A 12,054-nucleotide genomic window follows, 5' to 3' on the forward strand; every position below is an offset into this window, starting at 1 on the left:
ATTCTCGGGAGATCTTACTCGATCCCTGGCTCACAAGAAACTCCAGGTACATATCCCTATATATACCTGTGGCAACTCCAGTATCTCCTGGTCAAATTAGCCAAGCAACTAGAGCTCTCAACTGCCTCTTCATGCTCTTCGGCCAGCAGCTAGACCTAACTCAACTCTCCTCCTAGCAAGTTAGGCCTTCCACCTCAGGTTAGACATCGAACTTAAAAGATCGATATGGGTAGCTTGGGCACCAAACATGCGTCCTGCACCGCCATCCCCGAGGCCGAGGGAAAGGCCGAATTCCAGCCGCTCAACCCTGAAGACGTCCGCGCATACCTCCACAAGGCCGTCGACTTCATCTCTGACTACTACACCAACATCAAGTCCATGCCAGTTCTCCCTGACGTGAAGCCAGGATACCTGCAGGATGAGCTCAGCTCGTCTCCGCCGATCGACTCAGCACCGTTCGATGACACCATGAAGGAGCTCAGGGCCTCCGTCGTCCCTGGCATGACGCACTGGGCTAGCCCGAACTTTTTCGCCTTCTTCCCCTCCACCAACAGCGCCGCTGCCATTGCCGGTGATCTCATCGCCTCCGCCATGAACACTGTCGGGTTCACATGGCAGGCCTCTCCAGTGGCCACCGAGATGGAGGTCCTCGCGCTCGATTGGCTTGCACAACTCGTACGCCTGCCCATCACCTTCATGAATCGCACTAGCACTGGCCGTGGCACCGGCGGTGGCGTCATCCTTGGCACCACGAGCGAGGCAATGCTTGTCACGCTTGTCGCCGCCCGTGACGCCGCACTGCATAGGTCTGGTTCGGCTGGCGTGTCCGACTTGCCGCGACTGGTTGTGTATGCTACCGACCAGACTCACTCCACTTTCTTCAAGGTATGTCGTCTCGCAGGCTTCGACCCCGCTAACTTCCGCTCCATCCCCACCGGGCCGGAGACCAATTATGGACTCGACCCAGTCAAGCTTCTTGAGACCATGCAAGCTGACAGAGACACCGGCTTTGTGCCAACATATGTATGTGCCACGGTGGGCACCACATCTTCAAATGCAGTCGACCCGGTGGGCGCCATCGCTGATATTGCTACCATGTTCAATGTGTGGGTCCATGTCGATGCTGCCTATGCTGGCAGTGCGTGCATCTGCCCGGAGTTTCGCCACCATCTCGATGGCGTCGAGCGTGTGGACTCCATTAGCATGAGCCCACATAAATGGCTCCTCACGTGCCTAGACTGCACCTGTCTGTACGTTCGCGATACTCACCGCCTGAGTGGCTCACTGGAGACAAACCCAGAGTACCTCAACAACGATGCTACTGACTCGGGCAAGGTTACCGATCTCAAGGACATGCAGGTCGGCGTCGGTCGCCGCTTTCGTGGGCTCAAGCTCTGGATGGTCATGCACACCTATGGCACGTCAAAGCTGCAAGAGCACATTCGCAAAGACGTCGCCATGGCCAAGATGTTTGAAGATATCGTGTGTTCCGACGATAGGTTTGAGGTGGTCGTACCGAGGAACTTCGCACTTGTGTGCTTCAGAATTAAGGCGAGTGGTGCCATGACGGAAGAGGATGCTGATGGGGCCAACCGTGTGCTCATGGAGAATGTGAACAAGACCGGCAAAGCTTATCTTGCACACACGGTGGTTGGCGACAAGTTCGTCCTCCGGTTTGCCGTGGGGTCATCCTTGCAGGAGGAGAGGCATGTGAGAAACGCGTGGGACCTCATCAAGATGACGGCCAGCAGTATCTTGGATTAGGTGGACATAAATGCATAAGACATGCAGGTTACCGACTGTCATTCTCCATCAAAGTAATTGCGTGATACTTTCTCTTCTTTGTTTACATACTTTCTCATGTTTGTTGGTAACACTTGAATACTCACTCTCCCGCTCTGCATAAAATTACAATGCCAATCAACATATTCTTATCCAATAACTACACACTATTAACATGGTAGTCGTTCACTATTAACGTAGTAGCCACCCTATTAGAACCTAACTAGTAATTGGTGACAACAAAGCAAAACAATCATCGAAACATAATAGAATGGATATTATTTTGATGGCCTGAAATACAAATTGTTAACTGGATTTGGAGATAAATGATTCTGTTTTAAAATCCATATTTAGCAATTAATGCATTACGATAGACGAAAGTGGTCTTTTGATCCCGAGCTCATATGCTCCCTCATCAATAGTAAAATAAAAAATAGTAAAAAATTTAAAAAACATCTGAATATTTTTGTGATAAATATTGATGAAAGTTTCCACTGCATGCAAAAATTATAAAAGGTCATTCGTGCAAACGTGGGTAAAAAAACAAAATCAATGCTCCAAGATGCTTCCAACAATAGTCTTTTCGAATCATCAATTTTGTTTTCTTCGCCCGCATTTACACGAATGCCATTTTGTCAGAAATTTTTGCGTCCAATGAATATTTTCATCAATGTTTATCACAAAAAAAAAATCAGAATTGGTCACCTCTTCTACGCTCGGCATCGTAAATTTTTGAGATGCAATAGCTAGTCGGTTCCAGTATTGGTCACCTCTTCCACGCTCGGCATCATAATTTTTTCTCTCATGGATCACCAAAGCTGGATAGCTAGGGGCATCTACAAAATACATGGAACGTATCTTCTCTGTCAATTCTAGTAATAAACATGCATCAGATGCAGGGCACTCCCACACGGCCTTCCAGACGGTGCGGTTGCCGTCCGTTGTCGCGCTCGTGAGTTCTTTCATCAAGGGCGAGGCGGTACCTGCAGTGCATACTGAAGACACCCCATGGGTCCAGGGCCCGTGCGATGACATCGTCCAGCCGGTGAGGGGACCCCTTGATCTTGAGAATCTCAGTCACGTCCATGGGCATGAAATGATGATGAAGAAGTGGCTGGTTCCAACGACCGTGGTCATCAAGCAGCTCGGACACTCGTTTGATGCGGCAATTTTGGTGCGTTGTGATGGGGCGATAGGAGAAAGGCCTTGGGATGCAGGGGTCACACCAGAGCCGGCTCTGCTCGCCATTCCCGACACGCCAAATCATTCCTTTCCGAAGCAGCTCGAGACCGTACTGGATCACATGCCAGGTCGATGAAGTGTTTCCTGAAAAACTATGTCAACAAGGGAACCATTAGTATAGTACCTGGCTTTTAACATAGTCGCACACATCTAGTTTGGTCGCTCAATCCGCCTCCATGCCTATCGAGCCAACAGTGCATGTTTAAATAATCTAAAATCCCGGAACCCAAGGCCACCTCTCTGTTTTAGTTCTAGTAACTTGTGCCAGGCAGACCAGTGAGTTTTTCGTTCCCCTTGTTTTGAGCCCCACCAAAAGTTTCTCACAAGTCTGGTAAAATCATCACATACCGAGAAAGATAGCTTAAAAATCCCATCACATAAGTTGGTAGACCTTGTGCGACAGCCTTGATCATTACTTCCTTTGCAGCGTGCGAAAAAGTATCACCCCATATCATCATGTGTTTGATCAGCATTTGTTGGAGGTTCTGGAGTGTCCTCGATGCATTCGGCCTTCCAGGGTTGGCAAACCAAGGTACTTACTCTCAAATGCCACCACATGGATGTCAAGCACCATTCTCGCCTCCTCTTGACTAGTCGCCGGGCAGCTGGGGCCAAACATGATAGAGCATTTTTAAGGATTTATAAAATGTCCTGTTGCACGAGCATACCCATGGATAATATCCTTTATAGCATGAGCTTGTTCTTTTTGCACTTTAAAGAAGAGGAGAGTGTCGTTCGCAAAAAGATGAGAGATGCCTGATGCACCGCGACATATCTTGACTGGTTGGATTACATTAGTCTCCATTCATTGTCTCGGAAGCGTAGATAGACCATCAACAACAAACAGGAACAAAAATGGGGATAAGGGGTCATCTTGCCGAAGGCCACGGAATGGTGCAAAGGAATTCAAGAGAGCTCCATTAAATTTAACCTGATACCTCACCATAGTTACACAAGTCATGATCCACTGTATCCATCGGTGAGTGAAGCCCATCTTTTGCATTGGTTTCTCCAAGAACCTCCAATCCACGCGCCCATACGCTTTTGTTAAGTCAATTGTAAGCACAAAAACTATTGTCTGGTTTCTTTTCCTGGCTGATAAAATGGAAGCATTCAAAAGCTAGGAGAGCATTGTCCATGATAAGTAGTCCAGGAACGATGTGCTCTAATTTCGTGATATGATGTCATCCAAGATTGGCCGCAACCTATTTACAAGACACTTGTCAACAATTTTATAGATCACATTATAGAGGATGATAGAGCGAAAATCAGTTAGCTTTACCGGATCATTGACCTTTGGGATAAGGACAATGACTATCTCATTAACATCAGGGGCATGTCACATGTTTGAAAGAATGTCTTGATTGTGCCAATAATTTTCTCTTTCAAGCATATAACCAGTTCCATTGGAAGAAACGAGCTGGAAAACCGTCCTTTCCAGGAGCCTTTAGAGGACCAATTTGAAATAGACTATCACTTATATCTTTGTCCATGAAGGGAGCACACAATTTTGATTTTTTTCAGTTATAACCCTTGGCGGCCGCAAGTTCAAAAATCAAAAGTGGTTCAAGAATAAGTGTATCATCCCTAGTGAAAAGTTGCTGAAAATATCCATTCACCATAGACGCCATAACCGTTGAATCCTCCTGCGTACTACCGGTGTCATCCACTAACTTTTTGATCATATTTTCCCTAGCTCTCCACACAGACTTATTGTGGAAAAATTTGTTGTTTTGGTCTTCTGCTTTGAGCAAGTCAATTCTTGATCTTTGCAGCCACATTAGCTCCTCCTTATAGAGGAGTTCATTCATATCATCCGTCACACGCCGTATCTCATCCCATTCATAATTCATATTGAGAAGCTCCCCTAGCTGAGTTCGGGACTATTCAAGTTTTTTGGTCACACTTCCAAATTTGTCTCTACTCCAAACTTGTAGCTCATCCATCAGGAGACCAAGTCCAGTTAGTATGTCACCAAGATGCACCTTTTCTCCAGCTTTAGCCCATGTGTTTTGTACAATGTATGGGAGACTTGGCTCTCGTTCCCACATTATCTCATAACGCCGTTGTCGGGCTGTCGCTGCCGTACTACTTCGCCTTCTCATTGGAGTATGATTGGACAATGGTCAGAACATGGAGAGACCTGTGTACCAACCTTGATTCAGAGAAAATATTCCTCCATGTATTGTCAGCAACCACACGGTCCAAGCGAACTTTAACACTACGTCTTCCATGACTTTTGTTACCATATGTAAAAGGTAAACCCGAGGAACCCAAATCAACCAGTCTACACATCTCAAGAGTATCTCGGAATGCAAGCATCTAGCCTTCACTTCATTGCGATGTGGAGAAGTGTTCAAAAGACCATATGGGTTTACTAAAGTCCCCAAGAACACACCAAGGGAGATCTGATTGTACTTTCAGCGTTTGCATAAGATACTACAAGTGATGATGATTTTCCACTCCCGATTCTCCGTACACACAAGTCAGATGCCAAAGAGGGGCACCATCAGAGACACACACGTAAGCATCAATATAGCTCTCATTCACATCCTTTATTTCAACATGTATCTGATCATTCTAGAACAATCCTAGACCACCACTCAGACCATCACTATCCAAACCAACAAAACCATTCAGACCTAATCTATCTCAAATAAGACGGACTTTTCCTTTTTCCCTAGTTTCACAAAGGAAAATAAAACTTGCATCGCCAACCTTTGAGAGCGCTACCAAGTCACAAACTATCGGTTTGTTGCCTACTCCCTGACAGTTCCAACTAAACAGATTCATTGCTCCTGACGAGGCGCCACAAATGGCCCCATCAGTTGACCAGCGGCCCCTTGGTTGGTTGCCTCCATGTCCTCCAAACATTCCATTTGTTCTCTATCCCCGAAGTCCCCTGAGCCTCAGTCCTTTTACCTTTCTTCTGTGTATTGCCATCTACCTTTTCCTCATACACGATCACCGTTTTATCATTATTCTCTATCACCACCTCTTCTTGATGCCTCGTGTATTTCTTTCCCAGGACTAAACCCACGCCCATCATGGACAAATCTGAGTCACCATGCATCGCTGGGATAATATCTACCAAGTACCTTGACTGCTGTGGAACAACCATGCATTCTTTTTTTAGTGTTCCTCTCACATCATTAGTTGAAAACATGGCTTTGGTCCAGGCAAGAAAAGGGCATTAATCCCGGTTCCCTACGAACCGGGACCAATGGGTGCATCGTCCCAGTTCGTGAGTCCAGGGCGCCGGCCGGGCCTCGGGGGCCATTGGTCCAAGTTCATCTGACCCTTTGGTCCCGGTTCCAGACACGAACCGGGACCAATGGGCCTCGCTCCTGGCGCAACACCTTTAGTCCCGGTTGGTGGGTGGAACCTTTAGTCCCAGTTCTAGCCACCAACCGGGTCTAAAGATATGCCTATATATACCCTCGCCCCTGCCCGCTCACTCCTCTGTTTTTTGGCCGTGTGGGAGGTGTGCATGCACTGCTCTGTTCTCCCTTCTATGCATGCACATGAGGTGTTCAATGAAATGCGCGAGCCACACTTAAGCTTTCTCCTCTCCAAGCTCGACCTTGATACGTCCATTTTGAATCATGTTTACCTACTGTTATTTATAATGTTTTTATGCATGATAATGCTTTTTGGAGTAATTATAATGTCTTTTCTCTCATGATTTGCAAGGTTCACACAAAGAGGGAGAATTCCGGCAGCTGGAAATCTGGACCTGGAAAAGCTACGTCAGGCCACCTATTCTACACAACTCCAAATGGGATGAAACTTCATGAGGATTTTTATGGAATAAATAAGAAATACTAGAGAAAATAACCACCGGAGGGGGCCACCTGGTGAGCATAAGACACCAGGGCGCGCCTGGTCCCCCCAAGCGCGCCCTGGTGGATTGTGCTCAGCCCGGCTCACCTCCGGTGCCCATCTTTTAGTATATAAGTCATTTTGACCTAGAAAAAAATAAGGAGAGGACTTTCGGGATGGAGCGCCCCCATCTCGAGGGGGAACTTGGGCAGGAGCACTTTTGCCCTCCGGTGGAGCGATTCCGTCGAGGGAACTTCCCTCCCGGAGGGGGAAATCATCGTCGTCATCATCACCAACAACTCTCTCATCTTGGGGAGGGTAATCTCCATCAACATCTTCAACAACACCATCTCGTCCCAAACCCTAGTTCATCTCTTGTGTTCAATCTGTGTACCGGAACTATAGATTGGTGCTTGTGGGTGACTAGTAGTGTTGATTACATCTTGTAGTTGATTACTATATGGTTTATTTGGTGGAAGATTATATGTTCAGATCCAATATGCTATTTAATACCTCTCTGATCTTGAGCATGATTATCATTTGTGAGTAGTTACTTTTGTTCTTGAGGTCACGGGAGAAATAATGTTGCAAGTAATCATGTGAACTTGATATGTGTTCGATATTTTGATAGTATGTATGTTGTGATTCCCTTAGTGGTGTCATGTGAACGCCAACTACATGACACTTCATCATATTTGTGCCTAAGGGGATGCATTGTGGAGTAGTTATTAGATGATGGGTTGCGAGAGTGACAGAAGCTTAAACCATAATTTATGCGCTATTCCGTGAGGGACCGATTGGATCCAAAAGTTTAATGCTATGGTTAGAATTTATTCTTAATACTTTTCTCGTAGTTGCGGATGCTTGCGAGGGGATTAATCATAAGTAGGAGGTTTGTTCAAGTAAGAACAACACCTAAGCACCGGTCTACCCACATATCAAATTATCAAAATAGCGAACACGAATTGAATCAACATGATGAAAGTGACTAGATGAAATTCCCGTGTACCATCAAGAACGCTTTACTTATTATAGGAGACCATTTTGGCCTGTCCTTTGCCTCAAAAGGATTGGGCTACCTTGCTGCACTTTGTTACTATTATCGTTACTTTCTCGTTGCAAATTATCTTGCCATCAAACTACTCTGTTACTTACAATTTCAGCACTTGCAGACATTACCTTCCTGAAAACCACTTGTCATCTCCTTCTGCTCCTCGTTTGGTTCGACACTCTTACTTATCGAAAACGCTATAATTGATCCCATATACTTGTGGGTCATCAAGGCTATTTTCTGGCGCTATTGCTGGGAGTGAAGCGCTCTTGGTAAGTGGAAATTGGCAATGAAAAATTATTACTGCGTGCTGAAATTTATTATCACTTGTTACTGTGGAAAACAATTCTTTGAGGGGTTTGTTCGAGGTATCTTCACCTCGACCGGAACCACAATTAGTTACCCCTCAACCTACTGCACCTACTGAAAATATTGAATATGAAATTCCTTCGGGTATGATAGAACAACTGTTAACTAATCCTTATGCAGGAGATGGAACCGAACATCCTGATATGCACATAAAAGACAAGCTAAGTTGTAAGTTTTAAAACATCTATGGTTGACATATACTTTACTCTCAGACAACAACCAGACTAGCATCTCTGATATTGAATTGTAGATACACGATGGTGAAGTTTCACCAAGATTTGAGCAGGAGCTAACTCAGCCTTGAATGTATTTTTATTTTTACCTGAGCTTTAACAGATTTGAGGGAGTTGATATACAAAAATATGTCAAATCTTGCCTAAAGTAGAGGTTGATGGTAAATATTAACCTGAAGAAAATATATAGCTTGGGGACCATGGCCCATGTTGACCATAAATATTGCCTGCCACTATTCTAGCCTGACACAAACATGATCACATTTGAAAGTTAGATTAAGCACACCAACTCATAGGGGTGTTTTTTTTTGCAGGGTAACTCAAAGGAATGTTGTTACTCCTGGAATCTTCTAGCAGGTATACTCGGCGAAGGCCTTTGCCGAGAGTTACAACTTGGTACATGCGAGAAATAGCGCGGGCTCTGTAAGAAAGTTCCTCTTTTTTAAATAAATTTTCTTTTTTTTCATATTTTTATCTTTCAAATACATGCGGACGTTTTCAAATACATGATTGATATTTTTTTTTGTAGAAGTTGAACATTTTTCAGATACACATTGAACAATTTTCAAATATATGTTGAACATTTTATTCGAAATACAAATTGAAAATTTTCAAATGCACATTGACCATTTTTTTAATACATGTTGAACATTTGTTTAACCCAGATTGACAATTTTCGTAAATGCCATGAACATTTGTTTAAACGTACACTACCTTTTCTACATTATAACATTTATTTAAAATGTGAAAACTATTATCTTAAATAGTCTCAAACATTTATTTATAAATTACACGAGGTTTTGTTTACAGTGTGGAACATTTAAAAAATGACACGAACATATCTTTGAAATGCTTGAATATTGATTTAAATGTCATAATCTTTTTTTGAATGTTACCAACATTTCTTACAAATTTTTATGTAATTTTTTTACATTTTATACTATTTTTCAAAATGAAATGGAAATATTTTTATAATACATTTTATGGGTATTCTTGAAATACATGAAAAAAAATAAAATATCATGATACAAACCAAGCAAACATACCAGACTGAGCCCGCGCACTACGACCTTGTCTTAAAGGCGATGTGAACCTCTCTCTTGCTTATAGTGCGAGGGCTATTTCTCGCATTCTGCTAATGGTACCTCGGTCTCGCCTATACGCGCGAGGCAGTGGGCTGGCCCAGCACTGTGGTGCACTGGCTCGAGTTATTTTCTTTTTTTTATCTCTGTTTTTTTTTCTTATCGGGTTTTCTGCTTTTCCACGTTTTTTCATTGATTTTTCTCTGTTCTTTAATTTTTCACCAGTTATGTTAGGGTTTGCCCCTTTTTCACACATGTCTATTTTTAATATACATTTTTATTATATATGCAGAACATTTATTTGATACAAGTTGATTTTTTTTACAAATATATGATCTACATATATTTTTCAATACTTCCTATGAAAATTTTCTTGAATACATGGTAAAAATTTTTCAAATAGATGGTGAACATTTTTTTAGTGGCATGAAATATTTTTGTAACCAATGCAAACATTTTTTACATTGTATAATTATATTGTTAATGGTAACCAGCATTTTCTAAAGCACGTGAATATTTATTTAAAGTTTCACATACATTTTATTAAATGGTAATAGTCATTTTCTATACTATGCGGATTTTTTTTGGAACTGGCACGTATATTATTTTGAATGATATGATCTTTTTTTGAATTATGAAGACATATTTCGCGATTTTATAATATTTTTACAAATGTACATGACATTTTTTCGAGGTGGGTGGCCATTTTTTTAATATGCCAAACATTTTTCTCAAATTCTATCAACTTCTTTTAAAAGTGGCATGAACATTTCTTTTACACAGCATGAACATTATTTAAAAAGCAATCAACATGTTTTAATATTTAAATAAGATATGTATCCATTTTCAGAAATATAAAAATGTATTCATAACTGTATTTGTCCATGAAGAAACCGGAATTAATGCAAGAACAAATACGTAAAGATTTGACCATGCCTTGTATGAAGCCTGGACACAAAGAACGAACACACATGCCTGTGTCCTGGTCCCTGGACATGATCAGCACAAGATAAGTAAATTTTCAAACTAAATGACACCTCCTGTATCGGAAGAGTATCTTGTCACAAAGGCCAAACAATGGTATTTCTTGCAGTTTTGCTAAAGCACATCTAGATGTGCCATAAGTATTGCACATCTAAATTCTATGTCATTGATCTTACATTGAGATTCATGTGAATATTTTCTTTTTCTTTCTAACTTTTTTCTTTTTACTTGATTCACTTATTTAGATGTGCAATAATTAGGGCACATCTAGATGTGCCCTAGACACACCCTATTTCTTGATACAACAATAAAGAAGACTTTCCAAACCAATGGAGGAGTTGTATCTACGTATACGATACTGCATGCAATGCAAACCAATGGAGAAGTTGTATCTACGTATACGATACTGCATGCAATGCACCGGGACTCCTCTGACTCATCAGAAGGATAAAGGAACGATGGATGTCCCGCCGCCGTCACTCTAGCAGCCGTGAGAACGAAGCTTCTACCTATACTAGGCTTATTACGAATTCCTTTTCTTCAAGTTGGTACTTATTCTGTAAAGAAATATAAAAGCATTTAGATCACAGTAATTACAAGTACGTACTCCCTTCGCCTGGAAATACTTGTTATCAAAATGGATAAAAAGAGATGTATCTAAATGTATTTTAGTTCTAGATACATCTCTTTTTATCCATTTTAATGACAAGTATTTTCGGACGGAGGGTGCCAACTGCAACAATACTTCGAGCCGCACGCATGCAACTGATTTCTTTTCTGTTAATTTAATTTGTCCTTGGTCCATGCATATGCATATGGACCTTGAAGCTTGAACGTTTCTTTCCTTCCCCGGCAACCTTGAATAGATATCAATACCCCGTTGATCAGCTAGCCGCTCGTGTTCTGAGGTCGCTCTCTTTTATACCGTGTCAATCATAAGCCTCTCTCATGTCATGCACATGCATGTCTAGTTAGCACGAGTGGCTGCGCCAAGTTGCTTTACGTACCAGGTTTTGTTCTTATAATTGTACTAATGTATCATGGTTCAAGAAGTCAATGTTCATCTGTTTTTTATGGACACGGTCAGTGTTGCCGCAATACGAGATCCCAGTTTCTCTAGCTAGGATCATATGAGGGCGGGGAAGCTAGCTGGTGAGAGTGATGTTGGTGCGCGTGTGTGAGTTTGTTTCAAGTAAGGTGTATCTTAATGCGTTGTCATATGGAGTATGAACAACATCTGGACGCACGAATCTCCAACACATTGAACGGTTGACCAATGCACACTTTTTAATACACGTACGTGGTAGAAAAATCACCCTCTTTGCTGCAGTGTGGCTCCCATTCATTTTGGTGCAAGCACACGAGTAAGTATTGTCTGTTTGCTTGCATAAGTTGCATGCCTGCTTCATCTGTTTCAAAAACCCACGTGGAATCAACCAGTCTGAGGAGATCACTAGGAAATTCACGCAAGTATGTACAAGCCGATGAT

General features: G+C 42.5%; 1 pseudogene; it reads left to right on the forward strand.

The window, feature by feature from the left end:
* Nucleotides 1-225: 225 nt before the first annotated feature.
* LOC125513004 (tryptophan decarboxylase 1 pseudogene) lies at nt 226-1,764 on the forward strand (annotated as a pseudogene).
* Nucleotides 1,765-12,054: the final 10,290 nt, after the last annotated feature.

Source organism: Triticum urartu, chromosome 6A (assembly GCF_056163025.1).
Source record: "Triticum urartu cultivar PI428250 chromosome 6A, HENAU_Tu73, whole genome shotgun sequence".
Taxonomy (NCBI): Eukaryota; Viridiplantae; Streptophyta; class Magnoliopsida; order Poales; family Poaceae; genus Triticum; species Triticum urartu.